This window comes from Protopterus annectens, chromosome 1.part2, assembly GCF_019279795.1.
Source record: "Protopterus annectens isolate FY-2018-M chromosome 1.part2, PAN1.0, whole genome shotgun sequence".
Taxonomy (NCBI): Eukaryota; Metazoa; Chordata; order Ceratodontiformes; family Protopteridae; genus Protopterus; species Protopterus annectens.
The window spans coordinates 251,227,995-251,240,140 of record NC_056727.1 but is presented as its reverse complement, the minus strand read 5'-3'; positions in this window follow the sequence as shown (position 1 = coordinate 251,240,140).

The following is a 12,146-nucleotide window of genomic DNA, read 5'->3' as shown; positions in this document are numbered from 1 at the left end:
TCAATTACATTAATTGGTGTTACACAGTATATAAGGTGCAACAAGCATTAATGCATTTATTCCTTTGAAGGCATCTAGCCGAGGTACCAGAATAAAGTGTTGCAGCTTTTCCAGTCTCTGTTTGGTTCGTTTATATTCGTTTTTTGCTGTTTGGTTGGTTTATCTGCTTCTCAGAGACTGGGAGAATTTCATTATGTCAAATTTGAATGGAAGTGGTTTTCTGTTCGCTAACTTAGCAAAAGAAAGGGATAGCAAGTTAGCACAATTTGATCCGTGGACTGTATCTGGCAACGTCTCCTTTGACAAAAAGTTTGATGACCTGAAAAAATTAAGAATAAAAGAGACTTCTTTATTTTATGACATACGTCTCTTGGAGAAGTATGTTGAACTTTCTATTACACCTAGAGGCTTAAGAATTGACAAGCTGCCTGCCTATAAGTTTGCTGAGGATGAAAACGCTTTTCTAGAGGAGTGGAAAGCGGCTTCACTGCAATGCTCTCTTAATTGGTTAAGGATCTTGATCAACCGTAACCGGAGAAGTTTGGGTATAATTCAAACCCAAATTGCTGAAGGTGAGGCCGCATTAGCTGCTGAATATCCAGATACAGCATTCCTTTCAGCTATAAAAGGCATTAACGAGGAGGTTTCAAAAATTGAATGCGATGTTATCGCAAGGAAGAAGAAAAAGCTAAACAGAGATGTAAATGATTTCAGTAAAAATTTGATTTATTCCTGGCAACGCAAAACTAAGGATGGTTCATCCCAGATGAAGGGCGGAGAAGGGAGTTCACGTGGTTCACGTGGTTCACGTAGCGGTCGAGACTCGTCAGTCTCATCTTCCGATACAGCTACAAGTAAAAAAAGTGTTTCTTTTGAAAGCATTAACAGCACTGAAGTTGTAAGTGCAGCTTCGGACATGGAAGACCAAGGCAGATGGAACTTTCGACAGGGGTCTAAACGGAAATCGCGACAGAAGGGACGGAACCGAAGATACCAGTGAAGCTTCTTTGTTGGACTTGAATCTTACTTCTGTGCGGAGGTCCGATGTTGATTTTGGGACTTATATTTCTGGTAACTACACACATATTGTAAATCTAAGTGACTTTATTGTTACTTCTGACATGCAGAAGGTACTTGAAAAGGGCAGTAAATTTGTACCTACTAAAGTGCCCGCACTTTCAGATTTACTTTTAGATGTCAAGCGTTTTTGTCGCAAACTTTATTTAAAAGTATTTTTTGAGTTTAAAAACGCTTCTGACAATTTGTTAAACCCAAATCTTGCATTGAATGTTAATGATTCAGATGATAGTTATGTTGATGCTGATACCTCTGTTAGCACAGAATACTTATCAATAATAGAAGATCCTTTAATGGACCTTTCTATATATGAGTTTGATGTTGAAAGTAATGCTTGCTTTGAGTCAGACACCATTATGGGGCCAGTTCTAATTCTGTTAATTCTACTGAGAGCAATGAACGTTTTTTTACTGGTTGTGGTAAATTACCTATGCCTCGTCTGCCTACATACAGTTCTTTTTGTCCTCCTAAGAATTCAGCTGTATTAAGGGTCTTTGAAAATGTTTTGTGTAAAAAAGTTGAAATTGAGTATTTTTTGTTTTTGAAACAATTCATTGAATTCAACCTCATAAAGCAGGAATGGTTGGCATTGAAGCAAATGAAAGAAATCTCTAATGAGTACATTTTTTGTACTGCAGATAAGGGTGGCAATTGGGTTTTAATGGATAAATGCCATTATTTAAAAATGAATTTTGATCTTTTGTGTAATGAGGGCGTTTATACTGAGTTATCTGTTAACCCCATTGCTCAATTTAATTCAGAATTGCTAGACCTTTTAGAAAGGGGTGAAAGGCTTGGTTTCCTTAGTAGTAAGGATGTGAAAAGTTTGCATATAACTAGTCCTAGGGACCCTACATTTTATACACTTCCCAAAATACACAAGAATTTACAAGACCCTCCCGGTCGTCCAATTGTATCTTGTTGTGGGGGTTTTTTGGAGCATGTGGGGATATTTTTGGATAGTATTTTGAAAAAAGAACTAAAAAATGTGAGTTCTCATATTAGTAATACTAACCAATATTGTGACCTAATGCGAAATTTTAAATGGGAGGACAACTTTTACTGGGCTACGGTGGACGTTAAGGCCCTTTATACCAGTATTAAGACGAAATTTGGTTTAGAAGCTATTGCTAAAATCTTGGGAGAAGGTCCACGAACCTCTTATCTCATTTTACTTTTAGAGTTTGTTTTAACTCACAACTACTTTACTTTTGAACAAAAATTTTTTCTCCAGAAGGAGGGGACTGCTATGGGGGCTAATTTTGCCCCCACTTATGCGATCTTGTTCATGTCCTTTTTTGAGATTAGTTTCTTATATACCCTTGATTTCTTTCAGAAAAAAGTTGTGTCTTACTACAGATATATTGATGATTTGATCTTTATTTGTAAGGGTAGTAAGCAGGAGTTTGTAGATTTCATTCTTAAATTACATCAGAACAGGTTTGGTTTAGAATTTACATACAGTTTAAACAATTGTGAGATCCAATTTTTGGATGTCTTATTATATGTGGACAAAGAAGGAATAGTCCAGTTTAGACCATTCAAGAAACATACAGCTTCCAATAATTTCTGACATGCGAGTAGTGCGCATCCGGCCCATTCAATTGAGGCACTCCCTTTTGGGGAGTTTAAACGCACTAAGGAACATACATCTGAGAGGAGTTTTTGGAATTTAGAATTTGAAAATGTGAGACAGAGACTGTTTATGAGAGGCTATTCGGAAAGTTTAATAAGTAAAAGTCTAGATAGATTATTAAATCCCAACAAAAAAGGCAATAATTTTGGGAAAGTTTGTGGTGTAAAATCTAGGGATGAAGAGGCTGTTTGTGTGAACATGGACAAATTATTTTTTGTCACGAAATTTTCCCCTTTTTCTGTGAGGTTAAAGGACATTGTTGAGTTTTTGTGGCCTATGGTTTGTAAAAATGAGGAGATTGGTCACATGTTTCCAAATCATGTTTCCTTTTCTTATGGCAGATATGCCAACCTTAAGGAAATTTTGAAATCAAAAGTAAAAATTCGTGGCATGTCTGGTAGTGTTAACAATCTACCTTCTGGCATGTTTAGATGTGGAAAATGTAAGATTTGTTCAAAAGTGAAAAATTTATCTGGTAGTCTGATCAATGGGGTTAAATACACTGCTCATAATTATTTTAATTGTAAATCATGTGGGGTTGTGTATTTGATTGGTTGTGATTGTGTTCCATCTAAGTTTTACATTGGTCAGACTAAACGGCAATTAAAAATACGTGTCTTAGAACATTTAGGGATATTCAAATGTCAGAACTGATAGCCCGGTTTCTCAACATTTTAATTCATTTCATGATGGAAGTTCTGACTCATTATTTTTTTGTGCCCTTGCTAAGCCGGAATTTCATAACACTGGGAACTTTTTACAGAATCTAATGAACTTAGAAAGTAGGTTTATTTTGAAATTCAGTACTTTGAAACCTAGGGGTATGAACTTAGAAATCAATCTTACTATATGAATTATATATTTTTATATTATGTAGTATGTAAGTTTTTTAGGTGTTATTTTAGGTGTTTTTGGTACACACTTTTTGCACACATTTGTTGTATACATTTATAGTGTTATTTGTGGCATGTATTCATATTATTTATGTTTTTTATACATGCTTTCAAATTGTGTCTCTTTAAATTCTATGGGTCAATCAAGTTGTGATTATTCAATTACATTAATTGGTGTTACACAGTATATAAGGTGCAACAAGCATTAATGCATTTATTCCTTTGAAGGCATCTAGCCGAGGTACCAGAATAAAGTGTTGCAGCTTTTCCAGTCTCTGTTTGGTTCGTTTATATTCGTTTTTTGCTGTTTGGTTGTTTTAGATGAAGAAAGTAGACAGGAGTATAAGGAGATGAGGTGCATGGCAAAGAGAGAGGTGGCAAAGGCTAAGGATAAGGCATATGAAGAGTTGTATGAAAGGATGGACACTAAGGAGGGAGAAAAGGACCTGTACCAATTGGCTAGACAGAGGGGCCAAGCTAGGAAAGATGTGCAGCAGGTAAAGATGATAAAGGATAATGAGGGAAACATACTCACAAGCAAGGAGAGTGTGTTGAGCAGATGGAAAGAGTACTTTGAGGGGTTGATGAATGAAGAGAATGAGAGGGAGAGAAGGTTGGATGATGTGGTGATAGTGAATCATGAAGTGCAGTGGATTAGCAAGGAGGAAGTAAGGATAGCTATGAAGAGCATGAAGAATGGAAAGGCTGTTGGTTCAGTTGACATACCTGTGGAAGCATGGAGGTGTTTAGGTGAAATGGCAGTGGAATTTTTAACCAGATTGTTTAATGAAATTTTGGAACGTGAGAGGATGCCTGAGGAATGGAGAAAAAGTGTTTTGGTACCGATTTTTAAGAATAAGGGTGATGTACAGAGCTGTAGTAACTACAGGGGGATTAAAATGATCAGTCACAGAATGAAGTTATGGGAAAGAGTAGTGGAAGCTAGGTTAAGAAGGGAGGTGATGATTAGTGATCAGCAGTATGGTTTCATGCTGGGAAAGAGCACTACAGATGCAATGTTTGCTCTGAGAGTGTTGATGGAGAAGTACAGAGAAGGTCAGAAGGAGTTGCATTGTGTTTTTGTAGACTTAGAGAAAGCATATGACAGGGTGCCTAAAGAGGAGCTGTGGTATTGTATGAGGAAGATGGGAGTGTCAGAGAAGTATGTAAGAGTGGTACAGGATATGTACTAGGGTAGTGTGACAGCTGTGACGTCTGCAGTGGGAGTGATGGATGTGTTTAAGGTGGAGGTGGGATTACATCAAGGATCAGCTCTGAGCCCTTTCTTATTTGCAATGGTGATGGACAGGTTGACAGATGAGATCAGATAGGAGTCCCTGTGGACTATGATGTTTGCAGATGACATTGTGATCTGTAGTGAGAGCAGGAAACAGGTGGAGGAGACCCTGGAGAGATGGAGATATGCTCTAGAGAGAAGAGGAATGAAGGTCAGCAGGACTAAGACAGAATGTATGTGTGTGAATGAGAGGGAGGACAGAGGAATGGTGAGGATGCAAGGAGTAGATGTGGCGAAGGTGGATGAGTTTAAATACTTGGGATCAATAGTTCAGAGTAATGGTGAGTGTGGAAGAGAGGTGAAGAAGAGAGTACAGGCAGGATAAAGTGGGTGGAGAAGAGTGTCAGGAGTGATTTGTGACAGACGAGTACCAGTAAGAGTGAAAAGGAAGGTCTACAAGAGGGTAGTGAGACCAGCTATGTTATATGGGTTGGAGACAGTGGCATTGTCAAAAAGGCAGGAGTTACAGCTGGATGTGGCAGAGTTAAAGATGTTAAGATTTGCACTGGGTGTGACGAGGGTGGACAGGATTAGGAATAAGTATATTAGAGGGTCAGCCCAGGGTGGAAGGTTTGGAGATAAAGCCAGAGAGGCAAGATTGCATTGGTTTGGACATGTGCTGAGGAGGGATGCTGAGTATATTGGGAAAAAGCTGCTAAGGATGAAGCTACCAGGTAACAGAAAAAGAGGAAGGCCTAAGATAAGTTTTATGGATGTGGTGAGAGAGGACATACAGGTGGTTGGTGTGACAGGCAAGATGCAGAGGACAGGAAGAAATGGAAACAGATGATCCACTGTGGTGACCCCTAACGGGAACAGCCAAAAGAAGATGATGTGGACTCTCTTTTATGAAAGTTGTTGAAAGAATGCTTGAGTGTTGGATTTGGCTTGGTTTGCAGTTTATTTCGGTTCTTGCATCCAATTTAGAGTTTTCCTGTGTGCAGTTGTAAAGCATAAAGAGAAATCCCCCTTCACAATGACTCTCCTTCAGCAGTGCAGTTTTTGACAAAATGCCTGAAAAAAACACTTCTTTTACATGGTTATAAAGAGAATATGCTGATTTTGGCACCCCAAAGCTACAGGAAAGTAGTTATGATTTCACTTTGCAGATATTAAGAGTGATGCTAAGTGAGGCTGTGATTAGTCTTAGTGTGAAACCACATCTGAAATAAACCATTGCTGGGTATCATGGATAGCAATACTGGATGGGACAGGAAGACAGCAATGTTTTAGCAGGCGGATCATGAAACAAACTAAGTTCTCTAACTACATGACAAAAGCGATTACTCTGGCAGGAGTCATGAATGTCTTTCCTAAGCAAGCTATCTGCTATAAACCCCTTAAAAACATAAGCAAAATTAATAAGCTAAGGTGTGTTTGACAGATCAGCAGCTTTGGTAACAGCTTAGTTGTTGAACAGGATAGGGAAGATCATAGAAAGTGAAATGCCCTCAGAGGAAAGGTGGTTACTGTGGTATGACACCTGTATCAGTACTGTTATCAACTGACATTAATGCATTAAAACTGTCACTAGAAAGAAGATGACAAAAATGCAATTAAAGATATAATCTGCATGGGATAATATGCAGCATAAACAAAAATGTGCAAAACTTTCAGCTAGAGGATGTGTTACATATCAAATTAATATACTTTTTTTTTTTAAAGAAGAGATCAGGCAAGCACAAACGCTTACTTAAAAACAGGTGATAAAATAAAGCACAAAAAACTTTGCAGAGCAATACAAAAGATCAGTGTAGTTTGATTAAACTTAATGAGCAAATTTGCTTTACCTGAATTATATTCATACTGTCCATGCCATTGCTATGTAACATTAAAACCAAAAAAGTGAAAGTGACAGCTGGTTGCCATTTTAAGAAATATTTCATATCTGCTATTTTTCTCCCTCCTACACTTTTCTGCATGTTAATGTTTGGCACTGAAATAAAAAGCTGCTTTTTCTGCATACTTGTAAGGATTATAATCCTTGCTGAAAAGGGGAAAAGGACAGAAGAGTTCAAGAGATAATCATACCCACAGGGACTTAAGAAGCACTTGGCTGTACCTTGTCTTTCACAACACCCCAGGGGTGTGTGTTTCCATGAAAATACAATTTGACTGGTTACCTAATTAGCTGAGTAAAAGACATCTAAACAAACAGCAAGTAACTAATCAGTGTACCTTCATTGCAAGATGATGTTTGTTATCTGTTGGCATTATATCCAGAATGAAAATATACAGCATAACTCTAAGATAAACTTTTTTATTTCAATAAATGAGAATTACTACAAGTTCAGGTTAATGCAAACACAACTTGTTTTTCAGAAAATTGTGTTACTCCTATCCTTCAAAAACAGGATTTGTGATGCCGCTTATAGTTTACTATCACTGTATAGCTTGACAACTTGAAACATTCCAACTACTTCGGGTAACAAATGGCCATACATTTCTGAATCCATCCTTGAACAAGGATCTCAGGCTAGGCTCTGTTTTATCAGACATGTCTGAGGCAGTGAATAGTTCTCAGAAGGCAGTGGATAAATGTAATTATACAGAAATGACAAGTGAAGATGGGGAGGTTTGGACAACAAACAATGAATGTGAATATAAGGGAGGGAAAACAGCAGGATGGGGATAAGAGGAGAGTTTCAGCTGGAGAGAGTAGGATTTTTGATGTAGGCCCTTAAGAAGACCGATTTCAGTCATGCAAAATATTTTATTTACAAAGAAGCAAGACATATTTTGAGAACTAAGCCAACACAGGAATAGAGAAAGATTTTATTAATAGGATTTACTGCAAGGAAGGGGCTTACAAAGGCAAGAGGGAGTTGGCATTTATTGTAGAAAATTATCCAAGGAATCAAGTTATTGAGATGAAATAGCTAGGGAGGGAAAATCATAGATTGAAATGAGGCCAAGCAGATGTCTGGACTGCAGATTGGGGAATGCCTTCCTTACCAGGAATTGCTAACAGAGCATAGACAAAGAGAAGGGGGTAAGAGAATATTAAATGAAAGACCAGCTCTGGTTGACTTTATAGGTGAGTCTAAAACAGAAGTTGTGTTTAAAAAGGAATGCTTAATAGGACATATAAAATAATGCATAACTATACACATTAATCGGATGACATTAGAAAAGACTGGAACATGAGAACAATAAGGCAATATACAAAGGAACAATAGAAGGATATTTCTATGGCTCCCAAGTATGCAACAACATCTGGAAGGTTTAGGCTTTTTGTAAGGAAGTGTCTGCATGTGCATTTCTATACCTCAGGTAGATTTCAAAGAAATTTTCCACAGGTAAACAGCAATTGTTTGAGATGTTTTGAGAAAGAGAGAGGTTCTTGGGAACATGATTTTTTTAGGGAGGGATGTAATTAGTTGATAAATTTAAAAATTCCCTACAGTATACTTTGTCAGACATGTTGGGGGAGCAAATTAGTTTTTAACTAAGGCCCTACAAAGTTTACTGCTTTTGCCTGCCACAAAAAAAAAAAAAAAAAAAAAAAAAAAATACTAGAAAATGAAAATAAAAAAGAAAACCAACCATAACAAAATTACTGATTATACAACGACCCCCAATTAATATTCGAAAATGTGTACGCTGATTGGTCAGCGTGCACGATGTAAATCAAAGACTTATACTAATGGAAAAAGGTCCGGTCGCCCGGACTTTTTCCATTAGTATAAGTCTTTTTTTTTTTTACAGCAACGGAGAATGCATGATCTCCATTGCTTTTTAGAAACTGACTCTCTATGTTAAAGGAGTTTAACATAGCGAGACAGCTTTAAAAAAGTAACGGAGATCTTCCTTTCTCTGTTGCTTTTTTTAAAGCTGTCTCGCTATGTTAAACTCCTTTAACATAGCGAGACACTTTGTAAAAAGCAACGAAGATCTTGCTTTCTCCGTTGCTTCCATCCACAGCTCTGATGTACTGCATAAGTACACGCATGTGCAGTACATCAGAACTGCCGCAGAATACCAGATAGCTGCGGAAGGACAGCACGGAGGCATTATACAATGCCACTATTTAAGAAAAGTAAGTTTTTTTTCTTAAATAAGCTCATTGTATAATAGCAATAACCCACTTCTGGGTGTGGGTAATGCTGGTTTTACCCACAGATATCTTTGTTTGGCCACTTGGGCTTCGACCTCGTGAACAAACCACACCAACCATGGGTAAATACAGCATTGCCCACACCCAGACGTGGGTTATTGCTTACATATTCTACAGGGGATAAAAGAACTGGAGGTGGGATCTTTAGAAAAGGGAAGAAGGAAAACATATAGAACTATAAGAGAACTATAGGGAATCTGTGGGAGCAATACATGCAAAATAATATTCAGGAGGAGATGTAATGAATTTTCAGGGAAGGCATGACTTGAGCAACCTAAATGATATTAAACTGAATAATAGCTGTTAAGAAATAAACCATATATGTACAGTGCATGAAAAGGAAAAATATATGCAATGCTTTATTTGTTTATAATTGTATATGTACCCATGTCACTGTGTAATATGTGAAGTTAATAAAGGTGTTTAAAAAAGGGTAGGGTGTCAGCATGGTTGAATATTAGGGTGACCCAGAAGGCAAGAAATCTAGGCTCAACTAGCTGACCAATGTCAGGGACTTACTTATCCTCTAGTAGGATAATGACTGGGATTTCCAGTGACATGACTTCATGAGCCACATCAGAAGGCACTCCACATTGCCAAGGTAAGCATGCAGCTGTTTTCACACCTCAGCTGCCACCAACCGCTGCACCCACTGCTGGAGAATCATAGCAGACCCCTGTGAACCACACTTAGAAGAGACTTCACCAACCCTCCTGAGTAGTGATTACAGAGGGGCACCAGTGAACCCTCCAACTCAACTGCAGCAAGGAAACCATTGTCTTTCCTGCTGAAAGGCAGCCTTAGCCATTACTGTTGACTAAGTGCTACATGCTTCAACTGATGCAGGCCAAGGAGAGCGTGACTTCATCTTCTTCTCCACTACAACTTTATCTGTAGAAGGGTGACACAGTTGGAAAAATTATGATACACACACACATACCAGCAATGCAATTAAAGTTTTGCAGTGGACTGCTGCACATTCTATTCACACCTCACTGCCAGGAGACTCACTCCCACCTACTGTGACATCCAACCATGTTCAATTCCCAATCCTCCACCAATGCAAAACATGCCCTCCTAAACATATATGTAAAGCAGGTAAGAAATCAGAACCAACTAACATTGGTGAAAAAAACATGTGCACAATAAATCACTGGTTGTCTCTCTATAACTTCTGTATCCAAACACTTGAAGGTCAGGATGTCTCCAACTCAAGAGATTGTAGCAATGTTAGCCCTGCTCATTAGAACTGATGATGTGAATTGCATCACTTATTGTGGTGGGATTCTCCTTAGTGGTCCATCATGCTGCTATAGCAGGTGCTCCTGAAAGTACTTGTGCATGAAGAACAAGAAAGTCTTACTCTCCCTACCATATCATTTTGGAGCTCTGCATTCCATAATGCTTGAAGTAGCCAAGGCCACTCCGTCAAGTCAGCTAAAGGAGTAAACTAGTAGCCCCTTGCACATGGGCTAATGCAATATAGTGCTGTACTGTGGCACTGCTATTTCTCCATAGTGCAATAGCAGCATGAGCATGCATATGTCACATGTATAATCACACTGGCCACATTCCATATGGTCACTGTAATGTATGCAGCTGCCACCAGCATGTCTGGCTGGCATAATGTAGGGTCTACTTCTAAATCTCAAGATACTGAAAGACCAACTTTCAGTATCTCAAAAATCTAAATACCAAACATCCACTATACCAAAATATTACAAAACCGAATGTCACTAAACCAATAATTCAAAATACCGAATTTTCAGCAAGTGACATTCACTTCTGTAATATAACCTCCACCACAACATCACAAACACCACGTCCTCCTAAACCTTTACTAAAACACCAAACACACACACACCTACAAAATCTATGCATAAGTAGGGTGGCAAGCCCCCCTGCACTCCCGCTACTTAAATATATATATATATATATATATATATATATATATATATATATATATATATATATATATATATATATATATATATCAACCTCGGATATACCAACTCCGAGGTCGCACTATCACAGAAGACACAAAAAACTACCGCTAAGCACCCCACACTTACTTTGCACACCATCACACACACACATGTGAAAAACACACTACACATTCAAAAAACACGCCACTTTCAACAGTAACACACATACTCACCCATCTAATCCAACCAACTCCCAAAACTTCCCAAAACACTACAAAACAAAAAAACCTACCCAAAACTCTTAAACACTAACAACTTACCTGAATCTCCATACACAGTCGCACATTGTCTGCCATATCTCACTCCCAAACCACAATGCACTGCAAACACAAACCACAACACACCACCCCAACAGCAGATAAGGTAATATTACACTTGGTAAACCGCAGTTTTGGTTAACTGGACTTTCAATATTTTAGTCTTGAGATATTGAAAGTCGATCTTTCAGTATTTTGAGATTTAGAATGGATCCTCACAATGTACTATAGTAGTGATTCAGAAACAGCAGTACTAATTAGCCCTATTAACATAACTGACACATTAACTGGTCTATGTTAGAGTGATATAAAACACTGGCACAATCTTGCACAACATTACTATGCAGTGCACAACTATAGAATAGAGTAATTTCAATACAGATTCTTTAGACTTGTAGTTTTACAGAGTTAAGAAAGGAGATATAGAAGTTAGGAAGGAATTCCACCTGGTAAAGTACATCAGCAAGAATAACAAAACCTGTGTTGGATGTTAGTCACACTGACACAAATATTGCAATGCACTGGTCACTGTTAGCACAGGACACATGAGTGTCATTTCAGTGTCTGTCTGTGTTTAGTGGACCATTATGTACTTTGGAAACATTGTGAAGGAAATTACATGGGGTGGGCTAGTGTTCTGGGTCACATGTTGAGGAATGGCTATGATACACTCCATCTGGGCAAATAGTCACAGCCTCATAGTTTTACTCCTTTCCTGTCATGGAACACTTCAACCCCAGAGACAGCAAAAATAAATAAATAAATAAAACACAGTGCATGATGCTGTGTTCCTTCATGGTAGCTTCATCCCACCAGTGGGGGAACTTATCCCTGATACCCCACAAACAGACAGGGTATTTGGCTACCTTGCTTACCTCTCAAGA